We start from the raw sequence: 27,421 nt of genomic DNA on the forward strand, positions 1-27,421 counted from the left end.
GGACCATAAGTTTGTCAATTGGACTCCATGTTCTCACTAAGGAAAACAGTTTCCCGTTTTCACTAGAGGGTAGTGAAATCGTTAAAATAGTGGGAGTGAGATTCATAGAATAAATTTCGCCTATTTTATGTCTTAGTAAATTGCTTAAACAATCATCGATAATTGTCTGTTTCATCTCAGTAATCCACATGTTTCTATTCTCCAACAAAACAAACTTATTGGCGCAAACAATACAGAATGATTCCATAAGTTAAGATTGTCCTAAGTTCGGAAAAGATTTTCTAAAGTGATAGAAAAGGCTTCTCCGAAAACAGCCCCGGCTGATGTAACTGCCGAAAGGTTGGCCGAACTAGAGAAATGGTTGGACCATGATCTCAAGGCCAAATGTTACATGCAAAATTGGACAAGTCTAAACAAGTTTGCCATCACTGCAAGAAACCCGGTCATTGGAAACATAACTGCAAGGAATATCTCAAGCAGTTGCGAACTGCAAAGGGTATGTTTTTACATTAAAATGTTTTTCTTAATACTACTTCTTGGGTATTGGATACCAGATGTAGATCTCATATTTGCAATGAGTTGCAAATGATGACAAGAAGTAATAGGCTAAGGATGGGTGAGACCCAGTCAAGGCTCGGGAATGGTTCCAGAGATAAATCCAAAGCTATAGGAGACATTTTTGCAGAACAATTTTAAGTTTTTTTGAGAGATGTTTTATTTGTTCCAGATTTGATTAAAAACATTATTTCTGTTTCTATGCTTGATAGAGATAGTTATTCTTGCAATTTTGTGAATGGGATTTGCAATATTTACAAGAATGAATGTTTGATTGGAAATGGACAACTTGAAAACGATCTATAAAACTTAAAAACTAAAAGACGTTCCAATAAATTATGCTGATAAACCGGCAACAACAAACAAAAGGAAAATCGATAGCAAAAACCCGGCAAACCTTTGGCACGCTAGACTAGGTCATATTTCCTCAAGGAGGATGAACAAGCTAGTGGGAGAGGGCATGTTTGATATGTCTGATATTAACTCTCTACCTACTTGTGAATCCTGCCTAAAAGGGAAAATGACTAAATCTCCTTTTAAAGGGAAACCTGAGCGTAGTCAAAATCTGTTGGATTTGATCCATACAGATGTTTGTGGTCCATTTAGAGTTGGGACTCAACATGGCCACACCTACTTCATTACCTTTACTGATGATTATTCAAGGTATGGGTATTTATATTTAATGAAATATAAGTCTGAAGCATTTGAAAAGTTCAAAGAATTCAAGGCTGAAGTAGAAAACAAGCTAGGTAAAAGTATTAAAGCACTTCGATCGGATCGAGGTGGAGAATACTTGAGTACCGAGTTTTTGGACTATCTGAAAGAGAATGGGATTCTCTCTCAGTGGACTCCTCCTATGACACCACAGCTGAATGGTGTATCGGAGCGTCTTAATCGAACTTTGTTGGACATGGTTCGATCCATGATGAGCTTCACTGAGCTTCCACCTTCGTTTTGGGGCTATGCGCTTGAAACGGCGGTATTGTTGTTGAACAACGTCCACACTAAAGCAGTGGACAAAACACCACACGAGTTATGGAATGGCAAAGCTCCTAAGTATTCGTACTTGAGGATTTGGGGATGTCCTGCTTACGTGAAGCGGACAGTGGGAGATAAGTTGGATAGTCGATCCAGCTTATGTTATTTTGTATGGTATCCGAAGAATTCAATCGGATATTATTTCTATTATCCTGCTGAAACAAAGGTGTTTGTTTCTAGGAATGCCACCTTCTTGGAGAAGGAGTTCTTATTGGATAAGAAAGGCGAGATGATGGAACTCGAAGAAGTTCGAGAAGAACCCGAAATACAAAATAACGATCCTACACCTCAGGAACCATTGCTGGACACGCCTGAACCTAGAAGATCCGAGAGGACTTCTAGACCTCCTGTTCGATATGGTCTTCTTCTTGAAGGGGATCAAGATGAACCCGACATTGGATGTGATCCAAGAAACTTCAAGGAAGCAATTTCTGATGCGGATTCAAATTTATGGCTTGAAGCTATGCAGTCTGAATTGGATTCGATGCATACAAACCAAGTTTGGTCTTTAGTAGATCCTCCTGATGGAATTGTTCCAATAGGGTGTAAATGGATCTACAAGAAAAAGCTTGGGCCTGATGGTAAGGTATTGACCTACAAGGCACGATTGGTGGCAAAAGGTTATACTCAAAGGCAAGGAGTTGACAATGATGAAACCTTTTCACCAGTTGCAATGTTCAAGTCCATAAGAATCCTTATTGCCATAGCTGCATGGTATGACTATGAGATATGGCAAATGGATGTGAAGACTGCCTTTCTTAATGGAGACATTAAGGAAGAAATCTATATGAAGCAGCCTGAGGGGTTCACATCCATGGGAAGCGAGCATAAGGTATGCAAGCTTCAGAGATCAATTTATGGTCTAAAACAAGCATCAAGAAGTTGGAACCAGAAATTTGATGAAACAATAAAAGATTTTGGTTTCATCAAGAACCCGGAGGAACCGTGCGTGTACAAGAAAGTAGTTAAGGATGCTGTGACATTCTTAGTACTTTATGTTGATGACATCCTACTCATTAGGAATGATGTAGGGATGTTGCAGTCAACAAAGATATGGTTATCAGGTAGATTCTCGATGAAGGATTTGGGTGAGGCATCCTACATTCTTGGGATACAGATCTATAGAGATAGATCTAAGAGAATGATAGGACTCACTCAATCAACCTACATCGACACCATATTGAAACGGTTTTCAATGGATGGGTCCAAGAGAGGACATCTACCCATGTGTCATGGAGTTTCTTTATCCAAGTCTATGTGTCCCAAGACTGATGCAGAGATAGAGAATATGACACATGTACCATATGCGTCAGCTATAGGTAGTATCATGTATGGGATGATATCTACCAGACCGGATGTAGCATTTGCTCTGAGTGTCACGAGCAGATATCAGGCTAATCCTGGTCAAATGCATTGGAAAGCCGTGAAGGACATTCTTAAGTACTTACGAAGGACTAAGAATATGTTCATGGTATATGGAGGACGAGATCTGAAATTGGAAGGCTATACCGACTCTAGCTTCCAAAGTGACGTGGATGACTCGAAGTCAACCTCTGGATTTGTGTTCATGCTCAATGGCGGTGCTGTCTCTTGGAAGAGTTCCAAGCAGGACACCACAGCGGATTCCACCACTGAGGCTGAATACATTGCAGCATCAGCTGCTGCTAAAGAGGCCGTTTGGATGAGGAAGTTCGTCCAAGAGTTGGGCGTCATTCCTGAATTTGTTGGTCCAGTCCCGGTGTACTGTGACAACACGGGTGCCGTTGCTCAAGCAAAGGAACCAAGGTCTCATCAAAGATCCAAACACGTACTGAGGAAATACCACATCATCCGGGAGATTGTGGAAAGAGGAGACATCACTGTCGAACGAGTGGCCTCTGCAGACAATATCGCTGATCCGCTTACTAAGCCCTTGCCAGGACCATTGTTTGACAAACATCGCGAAGCAATGGGTCTACGTAGTATGACTAGTTGGCTATAGGGCAAGTGGGAGATTGAAAGAGTGGGTGCCCAGTGAGCCAACTTGTGGCTATGGGCTTTGATGACTCTTTGTACAAACGATCTTTTGTTTAATATAATCTACACTTTTATTAATGGCAATGACTTTATCTTTCTTCATATTGTTATATTATGATATACTATTGTTGTTTTGATAAAGACCTTGAATATACTATAGTGTATGTAAGATGTGGTAGAACATGGGGATGTCTATCATGAAATACATCTTATAGTCACTGTATATTCTAAACTGTTCCTAGTCGATTGAGCCGTCCGATAATAAGGATAAGGATCTCTCGAGTTTGAGACTAGCATTTGCGATGCGGAGTACCACGTTTCATTGGTAGGGAACATGGAGATGTTCGAAGCATGCAAATGGATATTCATAGGATGAATAATCGAACTACCCTATCCGGACTTTCCAAGTGGTTATCACTTATCGAGTGGATAAAGTCTGCGGTTTTGGTTGTACACCATTAGTCCTTACTACTTGAAACATCATGGAGACTCTATATGCTAGTACTGTGCTTTGACCCGTTTACCGACTCTATGGGGGTCATCAGGTGTCGGGATTGGGTACAGTTACAACACATATAGGAGTCGATGCATTGTTGTCAAGGATTCACCACATACTTGCGAGTGTGGATATCCTATGCGATCTGAGGAGATATTAGTGTGACGAATCTCTGGCCAGAGTACTTGATGTGATTTAAGAAATGGTTTCTTAGTAGCACATGCGATGTCACTAATTTGATCTTCAAGATGTATTGCATAGTTATCGAATCTTGAGCGACTCTCGATATACCAATGGTTGTTGATTCGATCGGGATATATGGATGAAGGGACCGTACTGTACGCTAACCAAAATCTACTGGTTCTTGTAGGCACTATCAGTGATACCTAGGGAATCATGGGGCGATGTTGCTAGGCGCTTTACCATGATTCGTTGGGCAAGTCGGAAATCGTTGTTCCGAGTCACAAGGAGTTGTGAGCCCACGGCTAGCTGTATCCCTGAACCATTGAGGGTCACACAGTGTAATGGAGTTTTAATCCCCGTTGAGATAGTTAAATTTAAAGAGTTAAATTTAATGAATAAAGAAGTTGGACTTCTTAAATAAGAGTAAGGGAGTAGGATTTCCTAAAATGACATGGGGATGTACATTTTTGGAAACCACTGAATTCGAATTCAGGAAAATTTATCTTGACTTTAAAATGTGCAGAAATGGTTTCTGTGCACATTGGTAAAATCAGTTTATCAATTGGAGTCACGATGAATTTTATATTAATTTCTAAACATGCGGGCTTTGCTTGTCGGGCCTCAACTTATGACTAATGGGCCCTAAGGTGTTAGTGGTCTGCATTATAAATAAGTTATTGCAGTACAGAAATTACACACAACTGGTCATAATTTTGAGAGCAAAATTTCGAAACCCTAGCCTCCTCTCAAGAATATTTCGGCCGACCCCTCCCTCTCTCTGTCAGAGAAATTCCGGTCTGTGATTTTGAATTGCAGTCTGGAATAAGCGAATCAAATTCGTTATTCTCTTCGCAGAAAACTTCTGATAGATTTTCTAGTGCAATCTATCAGAGGGATTAAACCTCCATTCGTGGACCTGATTGAAGGAGTTCATCGGTTCCAGGGAGAGACAACAAGAGCAGAGAAATCTGTTGGAGTCCAATAATCTCGATTCGAGATTGAAGGTAAAATTTAATAATTGTTATTTAAATTTTACACACACTTATAATTTAATCGTTGAACGGTTGATACCCACAATATGGAATTGTTCCATAATAAAATTTTTAAACTTCCGCTGCACCGGGTATCAATCGTGATTGATCTGAACGCCAGTTTTCCAACATGTTTGAGGTGATGGAGGGGAATGAAGAAGAGTCAAAGGTGCCAAGATAATATATAAAAGCCCAAATTTGCATTTTAGTGCCTGAAATTTTCGAAAATTGAAAAATAGACCCTGATCAAAATCAAATCGGCTCTTGAATTCTATAATCTCCGATTATATCAATAAAACTCAATTAAGATAATTTTGGGGCATTACAATCTGCACGGACAGATTTAACATGTTGGCCAAATTGTGTAAAAACCATAGTGCAAAATTGTGGAAACACAGTTAATACATCAGATTTGGCTTTCAACATGTATACCCAAGTAAATCGAGAATGATCATCCACAATAGTCAAGAAATATTTATATACTTCAACACTAATTGGATGAAAAGGACCCCAAACATCAATATGAACTAAATTAAAAGGAGTATCGAAAAGTAAATTGTTTGAGCTAAAATGTAATCTTTTTTGTTTAGAAAGATGACATATGGAACAAGGTTCTAAATTGTTGCTTAAAGGGATGAAATGCAATTCATTTCCTATAACAGATAACCTAGTAAAATAGGGGTGACCCATACGACAATGCCAAAGTTCAGATTTATTTGAATAAACAATACATACTCTTGGGAGTTCAAGAACATAAAGATCTCCAACTCTTCTACCCGTCCCAATCATCTTGCGTTTGTGTGAATCCTGGATATGACAAAGATTTGAAGAAAATGTGACTGAGTATGGCATGTTCTGAGTTAGTGCACTTATGGAGAGAAGATTAAAACAAAATTGAGGAACACACAACACATTTGTCAACACTAAGTCATGTGACAAAACACAGTGCCAATGTGCATAACATAGATAGTAGAACCATTAGGCAATGTGACTATGGAATCAAAGTGTTTATGGGAAAGAAAAGAAGATAGTGAGAAACAAATGTGATGTGTGGCTCCTATGTCGAGCACCCAACTGGAGTTTGAAATAGCACTAGAACCAAGGGATAAGGAATATATATCATGGAAGCATGAAACAGAAGACTCTTGTTGTTGTGAGACCAGAGAAGATCCAGAGTCATGGTGAAGCTGAGAGTTTAAAAGAGAAATGAGGTGCTTGACTTGTTCTGTGTTAAAAAATTATTCTCCAGCAGTGGATTGTGAACTTCCATGTGCCACAGCAACACTTATTTTATGTTGCTGCTGCTGTGATTTATAATTCGGATGTCCAGGAGGATAACCATTCAACTTGTAACATCTATCAACAGTGTGTCCAGGCCAATCACAATGTGTGCAAAAATATTACTCATCCTACTAGTACCACCAACTTCCTTACTACCTTTCACATATTTAGAAGTCTTAACAGAGGCAACAGCATTAGAAGATGAATTAGCTAAGGCATTCAAATTGTGAGGACCTTGTTTCTAATAATCTAATAATCAATAAAACAAACAATCATCGACAGAGATCCAAGAGAAATAAGTAAAGAAATTTTTTTTTAAAACATGCACAAACCCCGTGCACCCTCCGTGCCCGGGTCCATGAATTAACCTATTGCCAAAGAATTCAAGACCACAGAGGACACGGACCCCGTGCACCCTCCATGTAGGGTTCCGTCCAAAACTAATGCACTAAAAATGGAGCTCTCTGTTTTATGCATGGGCTTCGTGCACCCTCCATGCCCGGGTCCGTGCTCAACTTTACAAAAACTTCAAGTTACTGCCTCCAACCTCGATCACACGGACCCATGCACAGGGTCCGTGCATGAACAAATTCTAAACATTACATAATACGAAGGTACACGGACCCTGGCCCGGATGTGGCACGGGGTTCGTGCCCTACTAAATCTCAGAAAAATAACAAAGGCAGCAGCTGGTATAAAAACCAAACACAATTCCAAGATTCCCATTTCAGCATGCATAAACTCATTCAACATGCATAATATAGTACAATAAGTTCTAGAGTTGTACAAACATTCGAACTATTAGAACATGCTTCGGTTCTAGGTTATACAATACAACTTAACAAGTTCAAAAACAACATAAGTTTGATTACATAATCGACTTCTAAACACCAAGTCCTCACTCTATCACCTCAACCACTTAGCCATGCGATCTCTTACTCGGACCTGCCCCACCTGTTTTCAAGCACACATACAAAGACAAAACAACAGCCGGATAAATCGGTGAGAATAAATCCCAGTAAAAGAGACATAAGCAAATAACAAAGATCATATATCAATTCATGATATAATGTATATGAAATGTATGTTTCGTGAGTTTCTTCCATTGTCAAGATTCGTATCCGATCTCGACATCAAGATTCGTATCTGATCTTGATTCTAATATTCCAACTCCTCATAGTTTGTATCCGACTTGAGATGTAGATACGTGAATGCCATATGAACAATATGATCACATTCTCAGTCAAAACATTTAAACATAAAAGTATGTGTTTTTAGGGAAACTCTAAGATTTTCTATCTCGAGTTCAATCCCCTATTTAAAAGATATCAGCTTTTACCTTTCTTGATCAAAGCTCCAAATCCTGAAAAAAAAAATGGATAAACTCAATTCAAAACTCATTCGAACTCAACCAATTGCCAATAGAAAATCTATACTATACCGACTTCAATTCTCTTTCAATCCAAGTTCTGCAACTCCGACTTCAACAACTCTCAACCAAATCTGTAAGAAGTAATATCGGATCAATATCGACATTCAAACTCGATCAAATACGGTTCCAATGATTCAAATCAATTGATAACCAAAACTCAAACCGGCAGCATAACGGCTATGAAAGAGTGGGTGCCCGGTGAGCCAACTTGTGGCTAAGGGCTTTTATGACTCTATGTATAAACAATCTTTTGTTTAATATAATTTACACTTTTATAATGGAATTTACTTTATCTTTTATCATATTATTATGTTGTGACATACTATAAGATGTTTAGATGAAGACCTTGAATATACTATAGTGTATGTAAGATATGGTGGCACATGAGGATGGCTATCATAAAACACATCTTATAGTCACTGTATATTCTAAACAGTTCCTAGTCGATTGAGCCGTCCGTTAATAAGGATAAGGATCGCTCGAGATTAAGACTAGCATTTGCGATGCCGAGTACCACGTTTCATTGGTATGGAACATAGAGATGTTCAAAGCATGCAAATGGATATTCATACGATGAATGATCGAACTACCCTATCCGGACTTTCCAAGTGGTTATCACTTATCGAGTGGATAAAGTCCGCGGTTTTGGTTGTACACCATTAGTCCTTACTACTTGAAACATCATTGAGACTCTATATGCTAGTACTATACTTTGACTCGTTTACCGACTCTATTGGGGTCATCAGGTGTCGGGATTGGGTACAGTTACGACATATATAGGAGTCGATGCTTTGTTGTCAAGGATTCACCACATACTTGCTAGTGTGGATATCCTATGCAATCTGAGGAGATATTAGTGTGACGAATCTCTGGACAGAGTACATGATGTGTTTTAAGAAATGGCTTCTTAGTAGCACATGCGATGTCACTATTTGATCTTCAAGATGCATTGCATAGTTATCGAATCTCGAACGACTCTCGATTTACCAATGGTTGTTGATTCGATCGGGATATATGGATGAAGGGACCGTACTGTACGCTAACCAAAATCTATTGGTTCTTGCAGGCACTATCAGTGATACCTAGGGAATCATGGGGCGATGTTGCTAGGCGCTCTTACCATGATTCGATGGGCAAGTCGGAAATTGTTGTTCCGAGTCACAAGGAGTTGTGAGCCCACGGCTAGCTGTATCCCTGAACCATTGAGGGTCAGACAAGTAATGGATTTTTAATCTCCGTTGAGATAGTTAAATTTAAAAAGTTAAATTTAATGAACAAAGAAGTAGGACTTCTTATATCAGAGTAGAAGAGTAAGATTTCCTAAAATGACATAGTGATGGACATTTTTGGAAACCACTGAATTCGAATTCAGAAAATTTATCTTGACTTTAAAAGATGCAGAAATGGTTTCTGTGCACATTGGTGAAATTGGTTTATCAATCTGAGTCACGATGAATTTTATATTAATTTTTGAACATGCGGGCTTTGCTTGTCAAGCTTGAACTTATGACTAATGGGCCCTAAGCTGTTAGCAGCCCACATTATAAATAAGTTATTGCAGTACAGAAATTACACAACAGAGGCTCATAATTTTCGAAAACACTAGGATTTTCTCTCTAGTGGCCGCCGCCCCTCTCCTCTCTCTGTCAGAAAATCCAGCCTGTGAATTTTGAATTTGCAGTCTGGTTTAACGGATCAAATTCGTTAATTCTCATCGTAGAATCTTCTGATAGATTTTCTAGTGCAATCTATCAGAGGGATTCGAATTCTGTTCGTGGACCTGATTGAAGAATTGTTCGTCCATCAGTTCCTGGGATATACAACAAGAGCAGAGTTATCTGTTGGTGTCCATAATCTCGTTTCGAGATTTCAAGGTAAAAATTTAATTGTTATTTAATTTTTACACGCACAATTTAATCGTAAAGTTTTGATACCCATGATATGGAATCGTTCCATATAAAATTTTAAAACTTCCGCTGCACCGGGTATCAATTCTGATTGATCTGAACACCGTTTTCCAACAGTGGTATCAGAGCCAGGTTGCTAAGATCAAGCGATTAAATTAATCGATTGTACAAAAATTTTTAAGCCTTGGTTTTTTTTTTAAACAAAAGAATTTTAAAAAAAAAATTAAAATTAATGGGCAAACCCGGGGCAGCGAGTCCATCGCTGCCCAGGGCAGCGCACGGCGCTGCCCGGCCCGAGCCCCTTTTGGGGCGCGGGCTGCCCGGGATCGTCCCGGGCGGCCCGGGAAAATTAATTTTTTAATTTTAATTAAAATTTTAATATGTTAAAATTCTATTTTTGGTCCGATCGAAAATTGTTTTTGATTGGTCCACGAGGCGTCGGATCGAATTGTTCGAGTCCGAAAATTTTAAAATTGATTTTTGGATAAATTTGAATTTTTGGAAAATTTATAGATTTTATCAGTTAAATCAGATTTTATGAAATTAATTATTTTTGGTACAATTGATTATAAGATATGATCTTATGGAAATATTGAATAAAATATGATTTTATGTATAAAATTGGATTTTATATGTAAAATATGATTTTATTTGATAAAAAGATAAAATATGATTTTGTATGTAAAATAAGATTTTATATATGGAATACGATTTTATCCTTTTTAATTTAATTGTCATTGCATGTTATCCAATAAATTAATTTTGAATTAAATATTATTGGATAAGGATGATAGATTGCCATGACCAATTTTGTAGGTGTATGTTAGGATATTTACATTTGTTTTTATTGTTGTTTGATTTATTAATGGGCCTGGTTTATGGCCCAATATGAATTGTCATATGTAATAAAAGTGGGCCTGGTTTATGGCCCGTTCCCACCCCTTAAAATGTATCCCCTACTTGTCATAGTTATTTATGTAAATACATTATACTTAGTGGGAGATGAAGATTTGAAGACGGAGGTGGGCCCAGCAGACAATAAAGACTGAAGAAATGTAAATTGGAAGCACAATGTAATAGGATTGCATTGCATACTTGCATATCACCTAGGATTGGACTTAGACTCGTGATTGGCAACCACGGGTCGATTAGTAATGGAATCGGTCATCCTAAAATATAATATATGATATTATCGTTGTATGCATGTTTAGACTAAATTGTATGAATCCCGCAAGCATACAAATTTTAAATGATGAGACAAATTTCAAAATTAAAATCCCTCATTTTAAATATGATTTAAAATTGATATCAAGATAAATAAAGGAAATTTAAATATTGTTTAAATGTTCCTACCTTCCATCAACGATCAATGTATGAGATGCTACCCGCGGATACGGTCCGGCTCATATTATTGGGGGGGCCTGTTCGTCGGAAAGCTGTACATTGGATCGACACATGTTGTAAGTTGGGTGGAACTCCCATGGGATTTGCTCATATTATTGGGGATCCACATGGCGACCGTCCATCACAACTTAATATTGATGGGTCATCTTGACATGTCACAATAAACGGCGTCATATTATTGGGCCCTTATTGGACATGAGGTAAAAACATGGAGGCTGCTTTGGAAGCAATTGGGCTCTATCTTTTGAAAATTATGGTTGGCTGATATTATTCGGAACTATAGTTTGTCAATTGGACTCCATGTTCCCACTAAAGAAAATGTTTCTCGTTTTCACTAGAGGGTAGTGAAATCGTTAAAATAGTGGGAGTGAGATTCATAAAATAAATTTCGCCTATTTTATGTCTTAGTAAATTAATTAAACAATCACTGATTATTGTCTGTTTCTTTTCAGTATTTCATTAAGATGAATTCGCGCAATCCACTATTCTCTATTCTCGAACAAAATAAACTGACTGGCGCAAACTATACGGAATGGTTCCGTAAGTTGAAGATTGTCTTGACCTCGAAGAAGATGCTCTACATGTTAGAAAAATCTCCTCCAAAGGAAGCACTAGCTGATATAAGTCCGGAAGAGTTGGCCAAACTTGATAAATGGTGGGACCATGATATCAAGGCCAAATGCTATATGCAAGCTTCGATGTCTGATGAACTCCAGAGGCGATTTGAGGATACCGTGAATGCTGCTGACATTCACGTACAACTCAAGAAACTTTTTGGGGCTCAATCAAGAGCTGAAAGGTTCGCTACTGTAAAAGAGTTAATGACGTGTCGCATGCGTGAAGGGACTTCGGTCCGTGATCATGGGGTACGTGTGATTTGGCTCATTCAGAAGTTGGTAACGCTTGATTTGGTATTGGAGCATGAACTCAATGTGGACTTATTACTTCTCTATCTTCCTTCATCGTTTGACGGTTTTGTGGTGAATTTCAATATGAACAAGATAGAGGCCTCCCTTGAAGAGATGATCAATATTCTTGTAACTTATGAAGCCACTTTAAAGAAGGATAAACCGGTTCTCTTGGTGGGCTCCTCTTCTTCTGCTAAGAAGGGGCCAAGTACAAAGGGTAAGAAACGTTCTGCCCCATCCAAGAAAACCGGACCCGAGTAGAAGAACAAGACAAAGGCTTCAAACATGGAAAAGTCCAAGGATGTTTGCCATCACTGCAAGAAATCCGGTCATTGGAAACGTAACTGCAAGGAATATCTAGAGCAGTTGCGAACTGCGAAGGGTATGTTTTATATTGAAATAAATGTTTCACTTAATACTACTTCTTGGGTATTGGATACCGGATGTGGATCTCACATTTGCAATGATTTGCAGGTGATGACAAGAAGTCGCAAGCTTAGAATGGGTGAGACCCAGCTGAGGCTCGTAAATGGTTCTAGAGTTGAAGCCAAAGCTGTGGGAGACGTTTATTTAATTTTGCAGAACGATTTTAAGTTACTTTTGAGAGATGTTTTATTTGTTCCATACTTGATTAAAAACATTATTTCTGTTTCTATGCTTGATAGAGATGGTTTTTCTTGCAATTTTGTGAATGGGATTTGCAATATTTACAAGAATGAATGTTTGATTGGAAATGGACAACTTTAAAATGATCTATATAACTTAAAATTAAAAGACGTTCCAATAAATTAGGTTGATAAACCGGTAACAACGAACAAAAGGAAAATCGATAGTCAAAACCCGGCAAACCTTTGGCATGCTAGGCTAGGTCATATTTCCTCAAGGAGGATGAACAAGCTAGTGGGAAAGGGCATGTTTGATATGTCTGATATTAACTCTCTACCTACTTGTGAATCCTGCCTGAAAGGAAAAATGACTAAATCTCCATTCAAGGGAAACCTGAGCGTAGTCAAAATCTGTTGGATTTGATTCATACAGATGTTTGTGGTCCATTTAGAATTGGTACTCAATTTGGCCACACCTACTTCATTACCTTTACTGATGATTATTCAAGGTATGGGTATTTATATTTAATGAAATATAAGTCTGAAGCATTTGAAAAGTTCAAAGAATTCAAGGCTGAAGTAGAAAACAAACTAGGTAAAAGTATTAAAGCACTTCGATCGGATCGAGGTGGAGAATACTTAATTACCGATTTTTTGGACTATCTGAAAGAGAATGGGATTCTCTCTCAGTGGACTCCTCCTATGACACCTCAGCTGAATGGTGTATCGGAGCGTCGTAATCGAACTTTGTTGGACATGGTTCGATCCATGATGAGCTTCACTGAGCTTCCACCTTCATTTTGGGGCTACGCGTTTGAAACGGCGGTGTTGTTGTTGAACAACGTCCACACCAAAGCAGTGGATAAAACACCATATGAGTTATGGAATGGCAAAACTCCTAAGTATTCGTACTTGAGGATTTGGGGATGTCCAGCTTACGTGAAGCAGACAGTGGGAGATAAGTTGGATAGTCGATCCACCTTATGTTATTTTGTAGGGTATCCGAAGAATTCAATCGGATATTATTTCTATCATCCTACTAAAACAAAAGTGTTTGTTTCAAGGAATGCCACCTTCTTGGAGAAGGAGTTCTTATTGGATAAGAAAGGCGAGATGATGGAACTCGAAGAAATTCGAGAAGAACCCGAAATACAAAATAATGATCCCATACCTCAAGAATCTTCAGAGGACACGCCTATACCTAGAAGATCCGAGAGGACTTCTAGACCTTCTATTCGATATGGTCTTCTTCTTGAAGGGGATCAAGATGAACCCGACGTTGGATGTGATCCAAGAAACTTCAAGGAAGCAATTTCTGATGCGGATTCAAATTTATGGCTTGAAGCTATGCAGTCGGAAATAGATTCGATGCATACAAACCAAGTTTGGTCTTTAGTAGATCCTCCCGATGGAATTGTTCCAATAGGGTGTAAATGGATCTACAAGAGAAATCTTGGGCCTGATGGTAAGGTATTGACCTACAAGGCACGATTGGTGGCAAAAGGTTACACTCAAAGACAAGGAGTTGACTATGATGAAACCTTTTCACCAGTCGCAATGTTCAAGTCCATAAGAATCCTTATTGCCATAGCAGCATGGTATGACTATAAGATATGGCAAATGGATGTAAAGACTGCATTTCTTAATGGAAACATTAAGGAAGAGATCTATATGACGCAGCCTGAGGGATACACATCCATGGGAAGCGAGCATAAGGTATACAAGCTTCAGAGATCAATCTATGGTCTCAAACAAGCATCAAGAAGTTGGAACCAGAAATTTGATGAAACAATAAAGGATTTTGGTTTCATCAAGAACCCGGAGGAACCGTGCGTGTACAAGAAAGTAGTTAAGGATGCTGTGACATTCTTAGTACTTTATGTTGATGACATCTTACTCATTGGGAATGATGTAGGGATGTTGCAGTCAACAAAGATATGGTTATCAGGTAGATTCTCGATGAAGGATTTAGGTGAGGCATCCTATATTCTAGGAATTCAGATCTATAGAGATAGATCTAAAAGAATGATAGGACTCACTCAATCAACTTACATCGAAACCATATTGAAAAGTTTTCAATGGATGGGTCCAAGAGAGGACATCTACCTATGTGTCATGGAGTTTCTCTATCCAAGTCCATGTGTCCCAAGACTGATGAAGAGATAGAGAAAATGACACATGTACCATATGCGTCAGCCATAGGTAGTATCATGTATGGGATGATATCTACCAGACCGGATGTAGCATTTTCTCTGAGTGTCACGAGCAGATATCAAGCCAATCCCGGTCAAATGCATTGAAAAGCTGTGAAGGACATTCTTAAGTACTTGCGAAGGACTAAGAATATGTTCATTGTTTATGGAGGAAGAGAACTGAAATTGGAAGGCTATACTGACTCTAGCTTCCAAAGTGACGTGGATGACTCGAAGTCAACCTCTAGATTTGTGTTCATGCTCAATGGCAGTGCTGTCTCTTGGAAGAGTTCCAAGCAGGACACCACAGCGGATTCCACCACTGAGGCAGAATACATTGCGGCATCAGCTGCTGCTAAAGAGGCCGTTTGGATGAGGAATTTCGTCCAAGAGTTGGGCGTCATTCCTGAATCTGTTGGTCCAGTCCCGGTGTACTGTGACAACACGGGTGCCGTTGCTCAGGCAAAGGAACCAAGGTCTCATCAAAGATCCAAACACGTACTGAGGAAATACCACATCATCTGGGAGATCGTGGAAAGAGGAGACATCACTGTCGAGAGAGTGGCCTCTGCAGACAATATCGCTGATCCACTTACTAAGCCCTTGCCAGGACCATTATTTGACAAACATCGCGAACAATGGGACTACGTAGTATGACTAGTTGGCTTTAGGGCAAGTGGGAGATTGAAAGAGTGGGTGCCCGGTGAGCCAACTTGTGGCTAAGGGCTTTTATGACTCTATGTATAAACAATCTTTTGTTTAATATAATTTACACTTTTATAATGGCATTTACTTTATCTTTTATCATATTATTATGTTGTGACATACTATAAGATGTTTAGATGAAGACCTTGAATATACTATAGTGTATGTAAGATGTGGTGGCACATGGGGATGGCTATCATAAAACACATCTTATAGTCACTGTATATTCTAAACAGTTCCTAGTCGATTGAGCCGTCCGTGAATAAGGATAAGGATCGCTCGAGATTGAGACTAGCATTTGCGATGCCGAGTACCACGTTTCATTGGTATGGAACATAGAGATGTTCAAATCATGCAAATGGATATTCATACGATGAATGATCGAACTACCCTATCCGAACTTTTTAAGTGGTTATCACTTATCGAGTGGATAAAGTCCGCGGTTTTGGTTGTACACCATTAGTCCTTACTACTTGAAACATCATTGAGACTCGATATGCTAGTACTATACTTTGACTCGTTTACCGACTCTATTGGGGTCATCAGGTGTCGGGATTGGGTACAGTTATGACACATATAGGAGTCGATGCTTTGTTGTCAAGGATTCACCACATACTTGCTAGTGTGGATATCCTATGAAATATGAGGAGATATTAGTGTGACGAATCTCTGGCCAGAGTACATGATGTGTTTTAAGAAATGGTTTCTTAGTAGCACATGCGATGTCACTATTTGATCTTCAAGATGCATTGCATAGTTATCGAATCTCGAACGACTCTCGATTTACCAATGGTTGTTGATTCGATCGGGATATATGGATGAAGGAACCGTACTGTACGCTAACCAAAATCTATTGGTTCTTGAAGACACTATCAGTGATACCTAGGGAATCATGGGCCGATGTTTCTAGGCGCTCTTACCATGATTCGATGGGCAAGTCGGAAATTGTTGTTCCGAGTCACAAGGAGTTGTGAGCCCACGGCTAGCTGTATCCCTGAACCATTGAGGGTCACACAAGTAATGGATTTTTAATCTCCGTTGAGATAGTTAAATTTAAAGAGTTAAATTTAATGAACAAAGAAGTAGGACTTCTTATATCAGAGTAGAAGAGTAAGATTTTCTAAAATGACATAGTGATGGACATTTTTGGAAACCACTGAATTCGGATTCAGAAAATTTATCTTGACTTTAAAAGATGCAGAATTGGTTTCTGTGCACATTGGTGAAATTGGTTTATCAATCTGAGTCACGATGAATTTTATATTAATTTCTGAACATGCGGGCTTTGCTTGTCAACCTTGAACTTATGACTAATAGGCCCTAAGCTGTTAGCAGCCCACATTATATATAAGTTATTGCTGTACAGAAATTACACAACAGAGGCTCATAATTTTCGAAAACACTAGGGTTTTCTCTCTAGTGGCCACCGCCCCTCTCCTCTCTCTGTCAGAAAATCCAGCCTGTGAATTTTGAATTTGCAGTCTGGTTTAACGGATCAAATTCGTTAATTCTCATCGTAGAAACTTCTGATAGATTTTCTAGTGCAATCTATCAGAGGGATTCGAATTCTGTTCGTGGACCTGATGAAAGAGTGGGTGCCCGGTGAGCCAACTTGTGGCTAAGGGCTTTGATGACTCTTTGTATAAACAATCTTTTGTTTAATATAATTTACACTTTTATTAATGGCAATGACTTTATCTTTCTTCATATTGTTATATTGTGATATACTATTGTTGTTTTGATAAAGACCTTAAATATACTATAGTGTATGTAAGATGTGGTAGTACATGGGGATGTCTATCATGAAACACATCTTATAGTCACTGTATATTCTAAACTGTTCCTAGTCGATTGAGCCGTCCGATAATAAGGATAAGGATCGCTCGAGTTTGAGATTAGCATTTGCGATGCAGAGTACCACGTTTCATTGGTAAGGAACATAGAGATGTTCGAAGCATGCAAATGGATATTCATACGATGAATGATCGAACTACCCTATCCGAACTTTCCAAGTGGTTATCACTTATCGAGTGGATAAAGTCCGCGGTTTTGGTTGTACACCATTAGTCCTTACTACTTGAAACATCATTGAGACTCTATATGCTAGTACTGTACTTTGACTCGTTTACCGACTCTATTGGGGTCATCAGGTGTCGGATTGGGTACAGTTACAACACATATAGGAGTCGATGCTTTGTTGTCAAGGATTCACCACATACTTGCGAGTGTGGATATCCTATGCGATCTGAGGAGATATTAGTGTGACGAATCTCTGGCCAGAGTACATGATGTGTTTTAAGAAATGGTTTCTTAGTAGCACATGCGATGTCACTATTTGATCTTCAAGATGCATTGCATAGTTATCGAATTTCGAACGACTCTCGATTTACCAATGGTTGTTGATTCGATCAGGATATATGGATGAAGGGACCGTACTGTACGCTAACCAAAATCTATTGGTTCTTGCAGGCACTATCAGTGATACCTAGGGAATCATGGGGCGATGTTGCTAGGCGCTCTTACCATGATTCGATGGGCAAGTCGGAAATTGTTGTTCCGAGTCACAAGGAGTTGTGAGCCCACGGCTAGCTGTATCCCTGAACCATTGAGGGTCACACAGAGTAATGGATTTTTAATCCCCGTTGAGATAGTTAAATTTAAAGAGTTAAATTTAATGAACAAAGAAGTTGGACTTCTTATTTAAGAGTAGAGGAGTAAGATTTCCTAAAATGACATAGGGATGGGCATTTTTGGAAATCACTGAATTCGAATTCAGAAAAATTTATCTTGACTTTAAAAGGTGCAGAAATGGTTTCTGTGCACATTGGTAAAATCGGTTTATCAATCGGAGTCATGATGAATTTTATATTAATTTCTGAACATGCGGGCTTTGCTTGTCGGGCTTGAACTTATGACTAATGGGCCCTAAGCTGTTAGCGGCCTACATTATAAATAAGTTATTGCAGTACAGAAATTACACACAACAGATCACAAAATAATTTTCGAAAACCCTGTTTTTCTTAAGTGTGGCCGCCGCCCCCCTCCCCTCTGCTCGGAAAAATCCAGTCTGTGAATTTTGAATTACAGTCTGGTTTAACGGATCAAATTCGTTAATTCTCTTCGTAGAAACTTCTGATAGATTTTCTAGTGCAATCTATCAGAGGGATTAAATCTCTGTTCGTGGACCTGATTGAAGAACAGTTCGTCCATCAGTTCCAGGGATATACAACAAGAGCAGAGTGACCGGCTAAATCGGTTTGATAAAAATCTACTGGCAAGCGCACCAGGTCAAGTAATAGTAAAGTGAACAGAGAGTCCAAGTATCGATCCCACAGGGACTGCAGTCAATTCTCAAGAATTAATTATTTTACTTAATCTAGACAAAATAATAGAAAATATTTTGAATTAAATAAAATAAGAATATAAAATAAAAACTGCTTAAGAAATACGAATAAAAATAACTAAAGATAAAAATAATTAAAATAAAGACAACCAAGATACACGTAGGTAACGAACAAATCACGTAACATGTAGTCAATTTAGGACTCAGATTTAATCTTAATTCACGGGAATTCTCCTAATTTGTTCAAAGGTCTATTTCTAGAACAATCAAACCTATTCAAATATTGATGAACTAATCTTTCGTAATTCTAATCAAATTTGAATGCATTAAATATTTGTGAAAATTCAGTTTACACCTAAACCGCACACTGAAACCGAATTCTATTTCTAGTCGGTTTTACAATATGTTAATTATCAGAGTGATCGAATTCGAAACCTCCTCTGTACAAATTGGAATCGATTAACAAGCAAACAAATAACTGGACAAGAAATTTGTAAGGCAAAGATAAATCTGATAATCAATAAAATAAAATCAACTCTGAAAAATCCCAAACAAACATCCAAGTTTTCTACATGAATTTGTTCGGCCCAATCACGCCGTCTTGGTTGAAAATAAACTACTCAATAATTAAAAACAATAATTCAAAAATAAAAATAAAAAGAAGAAAAAAAAGAAGAAATCTTCTTTCCCAAGCCTTGTAGCCGCCTCCTCTTGCGTTGTCTGCGCTCTGGAGTTTCTGAAACCCTTAAAAATATGTTATATCTTGTATATATATGGTCCGGAACGCCTATCAGTTAATTTCCTCTCAAAACAAGGATTTTTCGGAACACATATGACCCCCGAACATGCGCGCGCGCGCAGGAGAAGCCTCGCACGCGCGCAGAAGTTAAAAACAGAGATCTGATCACGAAACTCGCGCGCACGCGAGCTTGATTCTCGCGCGCGCGCAGTACAAGTTTTCTGCACCGAGCGATGATTTTCAAAAATTCATATCTCAAGATCTAGCCGTCGGATTAAGCTGAAATTTGGACAGCAGCTTCAAAACATCGTGAAATTCATTCTGACCGGTGGAGATCGGATTTAGATCATCAAAAATTAAATATGATTTTTAGATCAAGGCTGCTCCGTTATTCGCTCTTCAAAAATCTAATTTCCTACAAAATTAACCGGGAAAGTGAAATACACACATATGAACTAAAACACATAAAAACACATAAAAATAATATGAATGCTCACAAAATAAACATAAAAATAACATGAAATAATGCATACAAAATGCACTTATCAACACCCCCATACTTAAACCTTGCTCGCCCTCGAGCAAGACATGAAAAAACAAAATGCAAACAAAAACATAAGTAAGGACGATTCATAAATGTGCAAAGCCTCTGAGAAGTTTAATCACAAAACAAAAAACACAGACATGCTCTCAACTTTTCATAATACACCTTCGGTTTAACGTGAACGTGTGTGTGTGAAATGTCATTCCAGTTTCATACAACTTAGACCGAATTCGTTTCAAAACTGCTTGGCGACCTATGACAAATTAGTGCAAGTTTCACTCTTCAAGTGTTCATTCCTTTCAACGACCTCTAGACTAAACCCACCTCCCTTGAGATAATGAATTACACACCTCCGGATTTTGCACCCGGTATTGCATTAGCCCCAATAATTACCCGTTGACTTAGCTATAACTGGCTAGGATACGAAAAATCATTCTATTTTTTCTTTCTAATCCCCTCGTCTATAGCCCGGATGGAGCATCAATCCCATTGAATCCGCATACTTAGCCTTAAATTTAATTTTTTATTTTTTTTTTTTTAGGATTTTAATCCTTTCAAGGCCCGGATGGAATTGTATATAAATTTTTTTTCTCTAGGTGCGCCCAAGATCATAAGTATAAACTAGAGCCTCATCAAAATTCATAGAACACAATCAAGATCCACAAACCACCTATTGCCATGCAATGGTCAAACAGATAGAAACTTCATCAAATCTTTCGCTACAATTCACTGGTCTAACATTAGTGCTTAAAAATATTCACGGTTCAACCTACAGTTTCTCATGTCAAGCCAAGAGCAAAATTTTTCAAAATTTTTTTTTTTCAACATAACTTCATCATCATTGGCTATCATGACTCATCCTACTCATGTAATGCAAACAACAACAAAAACACACTATATGCAAACAAAAACGAAACACGACAAATGCAAAACAAACACACAAATGCTATAAATTAGTCTACCCCCCCATACTTATCCAAAGCATTGCCCTCAATGCTTCAGAACAATGAACAGAATGCAAACAAACACACAATGTAATGAAAAACAAAAATAACACTCCCCTGGTTTTTGTTTCATTCTCTTCCTTCTTGACGGCATCAGCTGGGACAGTAGCATCAGTCTAGATATATCGGCAGGCATGACCAACTGGCATGGGAAAGAAAACAAAATCAAATAAAAACAAAATATAAAAAAAAACAAAATAAAAACAAAAGCAAAAACACTGGGTTGCCTCCCAGTCAGCGCTAAAATTATAGTCTATAGCCCGACTATGCAGAATCCACCATCAAAGAGCGGCTGCCGCCCATAGTAAGAATCATACGATTCTACGTATGGGTTTTGAATTTCTTCGCCCTCAAGCTTGGCGTGATATTTGCAGTTTAAGCTTGTCGGTCCAACAGTACTCGGCATGAAATTTTTCCTTTGGAAAGAGACTCTGATTCTAGGCTGAAGCTCAAAGAGGATGTAATACTGTGGAGGTGGCGTCAATGGCAAAAAAGTATCTTCTAACGGTGTACATAAAACGACCACTGACGAGGTAAAATCTCTCTCCTTGTATGGTTCTTCCTCCTCCACTATCATGTTTGGCTCATCCTCACAAGAAGATTCCTCAAAAATGATTTCTTCATGCTCTGGCTCAGTTACTTCACTCAATTGGCAGATATCCAAAATTGGTTCTCTAATAAGCGCAATCTGTTCATCCAAAAGACTTATGCGGCTTTCTAAAAATTGATTTGACTCTGTCTGCTGTCGCACAAGATTTTCCAACTGAGCCACATAATCTTCGGAACGCCCTATGCAGTCTTCTTGATGCTCCGGTGGCTGGTTCGCAAAATTTTTAGAGTTGATATCTGGAGGATATTGGTGACTCCAAATCTGGAGGATATTGGTGACTCCAACCCTGCAGTGAAGGATCACAATGCCAATGGTAGTCAAAATCTGTCATATCATTTAACAAGTGCATCGCACTGTCTTCATCTCTTCTAAACAATTGACTGCCAGTGGCCAACGCTCCATAATCCACCCAACTTCTTGTAATCTCATCCAAACCACCATAAAAAAATTGAGTGAGGGTGTAGCTCGAAAATTTATGACATCGAAATCTGTTCGCCAAATCATTGAATCTCCCCCAAACATCATAGAATGTCTCCAAGTATTGCTGGCCAAATCTTGTGAACACCTGATGATGATCCATCTCCAAGTACCTCACAAGCAAAAGAAAAGAAAAAAAAATCAAAATTAAAATAAAATAAAAATAAAAAAAACGAAAAGAACGAAAATATAGAAATAAAAAAAAATGTTTAGCCTCAAGCAAATAATCTATCCTAATATTAACTAAACAGTCCCCGGCAACGGCGCCAAAAACTTAACCGGCTAAATCGGTGTGATATAAATCTACTGGCAAGCGCACCAGGTCAAGTAATAGTAAAGTGAACAGAGAGTCCAAGTATCGATCCCACAGGGACTGCAGTCAATTCTCAAGAATTAATTATTTTACTTAATCTAGACAAAATAATAGAAAATATTTTGAATTAAATAAAATAAGAATATAAAATAAAAACTGCTTAAGAAATACGAATAAAAATAACTAAAGATAAAAATAATTAAAATAAAGACAACCAAGATACACGTAGGTACCGAACAAATCACGTAACATGTAGTCAATTTAGGACTCAGATTTAATCTTAATTCACGGGAATTCTCCTAATTTGTTCAAAGGTCTATTTCTAGAACAATCAAACCTATTCAAATATTGATGAACTAATCTTTCGTAATTCTAATCAAATTTGAATGCATTAAATATTTGTGAAAATTCAGTTTACACCTAAACCGCACACTGAAACCGAATTCTATTTCTAGTCGGTTTTACAATATGTTAATTATCAGAGTGATCGAATTCGAAACCTCCTCTGTACAAATTGGAATCGATTAACAAGCAAACAAATAACTGGCCAAGAAATTTGTAAGGCAAAGATAAATCTGATAATCAATAAAATAAAATCAACTCTGAAAAATCCCAAACAAACATCCAAGTTTTCTACATGAATTTGTTCGGCCCAATCACGCCGTCTTGGTTGAAAATAAACTACTCAATAATTAAAAACAATAATTCAAAAATAAAAATAAAAAAAAGAAAAGAAAGAAGAAATCTTCTTTCCCAAGCCTTGTAGCCGCCTCCTCTTGCGTTGTCTGCGCTCTGGAGTTTCCGAAACCCTTAAAAATATGTTATATCTTGTATATATATGGTCCGAAACGCCTATCAGTTAATTTCCTCTCAAAACAAGGATTTTTCGGAACACATATGACCCCCGAACACGCGCGCGCGCGCAGGAGAAGCCTCGCGCGCGCGCAGAAGTTAAAAACAGAGATCTGATCACGAAACTCGCGCGCGCGCGAGCTTGATTCTCGCGCGCGCGCAGTACAAGTTTTCTACACCGAGCGACGATTTTCAAAAATTCATATCTCAAGATCCAGCCGTCGGATTGAGCTGAAATTTGGACAGCAGCTTCAAAACATCGTGACTTCATTCTGACCAGTGGAGATCGGATTTGGATCCCTCAAAAATTAAATATGATTTTTTGATCAAGGCTGCTCCGTTATTCTCTCTTCAAAAATCTAATTTCCTACAAAATTAACCGGGAAAGTGAAATACACACATATGAACTAAAACACATAAAAACACATAAAAATAATATGAATGCACACAAAATAGACATAAAAATAACATGAAATAATGCATATAAAATGCACTTATCACAGAGCAATCTGTTGGTGTCCATAATCTCGATTCGAGATTGGAGGTAAAAATTTATAATTGTTATTTAATTTTTACACACAAAATTTAATCGTAAAGTTTTGATACCCATTATGGAATCGTTCCATATAAAAATTTTAAACTTCCGCTGCACCGGGTATCAATCCTGATTGATCTGATCGCCGTTCTCCAACAGTGGTATCAAAGCCAGGTTGCTCAGATCAAGCGATTAAATTAATCGGTTGTACAAAAATTTTTAAGCCTCGGTTTTTGAAACAAAATAAATTTTTTTAAAAAATAAAATTTTTCGGGCAAAACACGGGCAGCGATTGGATCGCTGCCCGGGGGGCAGCGAGGGTCGCTGCCACGGGCAGCGCACGGCGCTGCGCAGGGCAGCGATCGTCGCTGCCCTAGGGGCAGCGACGGGCTGCCCGGGATCGTCCCGGGCGGCCCGCGAAAATTAATTTTTAATTTTAAAATTAAAATTTTAATATGTTAAAATTCTATTTTTGGTCCGATCGAAAATTGTTTTTGATTGGTCCACGAGGCGTCGGATCGAATTGTTCGAGTCCGAAAATTTTAAAATTTATTTTTGGATAAATTTGAATTTTTGGAAAATTTATAAATTTTATCCGTTAAATCAGATTTTATGAAATTAATAATTTTTGGTACAATTGATGATAAGATATGATCTTATGGAAATATTGAGTAAAATATGATTTTATGTATAAAATTGGATTTTATATGTAAAATATGATTTTATTTGATAAAAAGATAAAATATGATTTTGTATGTAAAATAAGATTTTATATATGGAATATGATTTTATCCTTTTAAATTTAAATTGACATTGCATGTTATCCAATAAATTAATTTTGAATTAAATATTATTGGATAAGGATGATCGATTGCCATGACCAATTTTGTAGGTGTATGTTAGGAATTTACATTTGTTTTTATTGTTGTTGGATTTATTAATGGGCCTGGTTTATGGCCCAATATGAATTGTCATATGTAATAAAAGTGGGCTTGGTTTATGGCCCGTTCCCACCCCTTAAAATGTATCCCCTACTTGTCATAGTTATTTATTATAAATACATTAGACTTAGTGGGAGATGAAGATTTGAAGACGGAGGTGGGCCCAGCAGACAATAAAGACTGAAGAAATGTAAATTGGAAGCTCAATGTAATAGGATTGCATTGCATACCTGCATATTACCTAGGATTGGACTAAGACTCGTGATTGGCAACCACGGGTCGATTAGAAATGGAATCGATCATCCTATATAATATATGATATTATAGTTGTATGCATGTTTTAGACAAAATTGTATGAATCCCGCAAGCATACAAATTTTAAAATGATGAGACAAATTTTCAAAAATTAAAATCCCTCATTTTAAATATGATTTAAAATTGATATCAAGATAAATAAAGGAAATTTAAAATTGTTTAAATGTTCCTACCTTCCATCAACGATCAATGTATGAGATGCTACCCGCGGATACGGTCCGGCTCATATTATTGGGGGGGCCCGTTCGTCGGAAAGCTGTACATTGGATCGACACATGTTGTAAGTTGGGTGGAACTCCCATGGGATCGGCTCATATTATTGGGGGATCCACATGGCGACCATCCATCACAACTTAATATTGATGGGTCATCTTGACATGTCACAATAAACGGCGTCATATTATTGGGCCCTTATTGGACATGAGGTAAAAACGTGGAGGTTGCTTTGGAAGCAATTGGGCTCTACCTTTTGAAAATTATGGTTGGCTGATATTATTCGGGACCATAGTTTGTCAATTGGACTCCATGTTCTCACTAAGGAAAACAGTTTTCTGTTTTCACTAGAGGGTAGTGAAATCGTTAAAATAGTGGGAGTGAGATTCATAAAATAAATTTTGCCTATTTTATGTCTTAGTAAATTAATTAAACAATCACTGATTATTTTCTGTTTTTTTTCAGTATTTCATAAAGATGAATTCACGTAATCCACTTTTCTCTATTCTCGAACAAAATAAACTGACTGGCGCAAACTATACGGAATGGTTCCGTAAGTTGAAGATTGTCCTGACTTCGGAGAAGATGCTCTACGTGTTAGAAATATCTCCTCCGAAGGAAGCACCAGCTGATTTAAGTCCAGAAGAGTTGGCCAAACTTGATAGATGGTGGGACCATGATATCAAGGCCAAATGCTATATGCAAGCCTCGATGTCTGATGAACTCCAGAGGCGATTTGAGGACACCGTGAATGCTGCTGACATTCACGTACAACTCAAGGAACTTTTTGGGGCTCAATCGAGGGCTGAAAGGTTCGCTACTGTAAAAGAGCTAATGACGTGTTGCATGCGTGAAGGGACTTCGGTCCGTGATCATGGGGTACGAGTGATTTGACTCATACAGAAGTTGGAGCATGAACTCAACGTGGACTTACTACTTCTATCTCTTCCTTCTTCGTTTGACGGATTTGTGGTGAATTTCAATATGAACAAGATAGAGGCCTCCCTTGAAGAGATGGTCAATATGCTTGTAACATATGAATCCACTTTAAAGAAGGATAAACCGGCTTTCTTGGTGGGCTCCTCTTCTTCTGCTAAGAAGGGGCCAAGTACAAAGGGTAAGAAACGTTCTGCCCCACCCAAGAAAATCGAACCCGAGAAGAAGTACAAGACAAAGGCTTCAAACATGGAAAAGTCCAAGGATGTTTGCCATTACTGCAAGAAGCCCGGTCATTGGAAGCGTAACTGCAAGGAATATCTAGAGCAGTTGCGAACTGCGAAGGGTATGTTCTATATAGAAATAAATGTTTCACTTGATACTACTTCTTGGGTATTGGATACCGGATGTGGATCTCACATTTGCAATGATTTGCAGGTGATGACAAGAAGTCACAAGCTTAGAATGGGTGAGACCCAGCTGAGGCTTGGAAATGGTTCCAGAGTTGAAGCTAAAGCTGTGGGAGATGTTTATTTAATTTTGCAGAACGATTTTAAGTTACTTTTGAGAGATGTTTTATTTGTTCCAGATTTGATTAAAAACATTATTTCTGTTTCTATGCTTGATAGAGATGGTTTTTCTTGCAATTTTGTGAATGGGATTTGCAATATTTACAAGAATGAATGTTTGATTGGAAATGGATAACTTGAAAACGATCTATATAACTTAAAATTGAAAGACGTTCTAATAAATTATGTTGATAAACCGGCAACAACAAACAAAAGGAAAATCGATAGTCAAAACCCGGCAAACCTTTGGCATGCTAGGCTAGGTCATATTTCCTCA

This window comes from Henckelia pumila, chromosome 2 (genome assembly GCF_033568475.1).
Source record: "Henckelia pumila isolate YLH828 chromosome 2, ASM3356847v2, whole genome shotgun sequence".
Classification (NCBI taxonomy): domain Eukaryota; kingdom Viridiplantae; phylum Streptophyta; class Magnoliopsida; order Lamiales; family Gesneriaceae; genus Henckelia; species Henckelia pumila.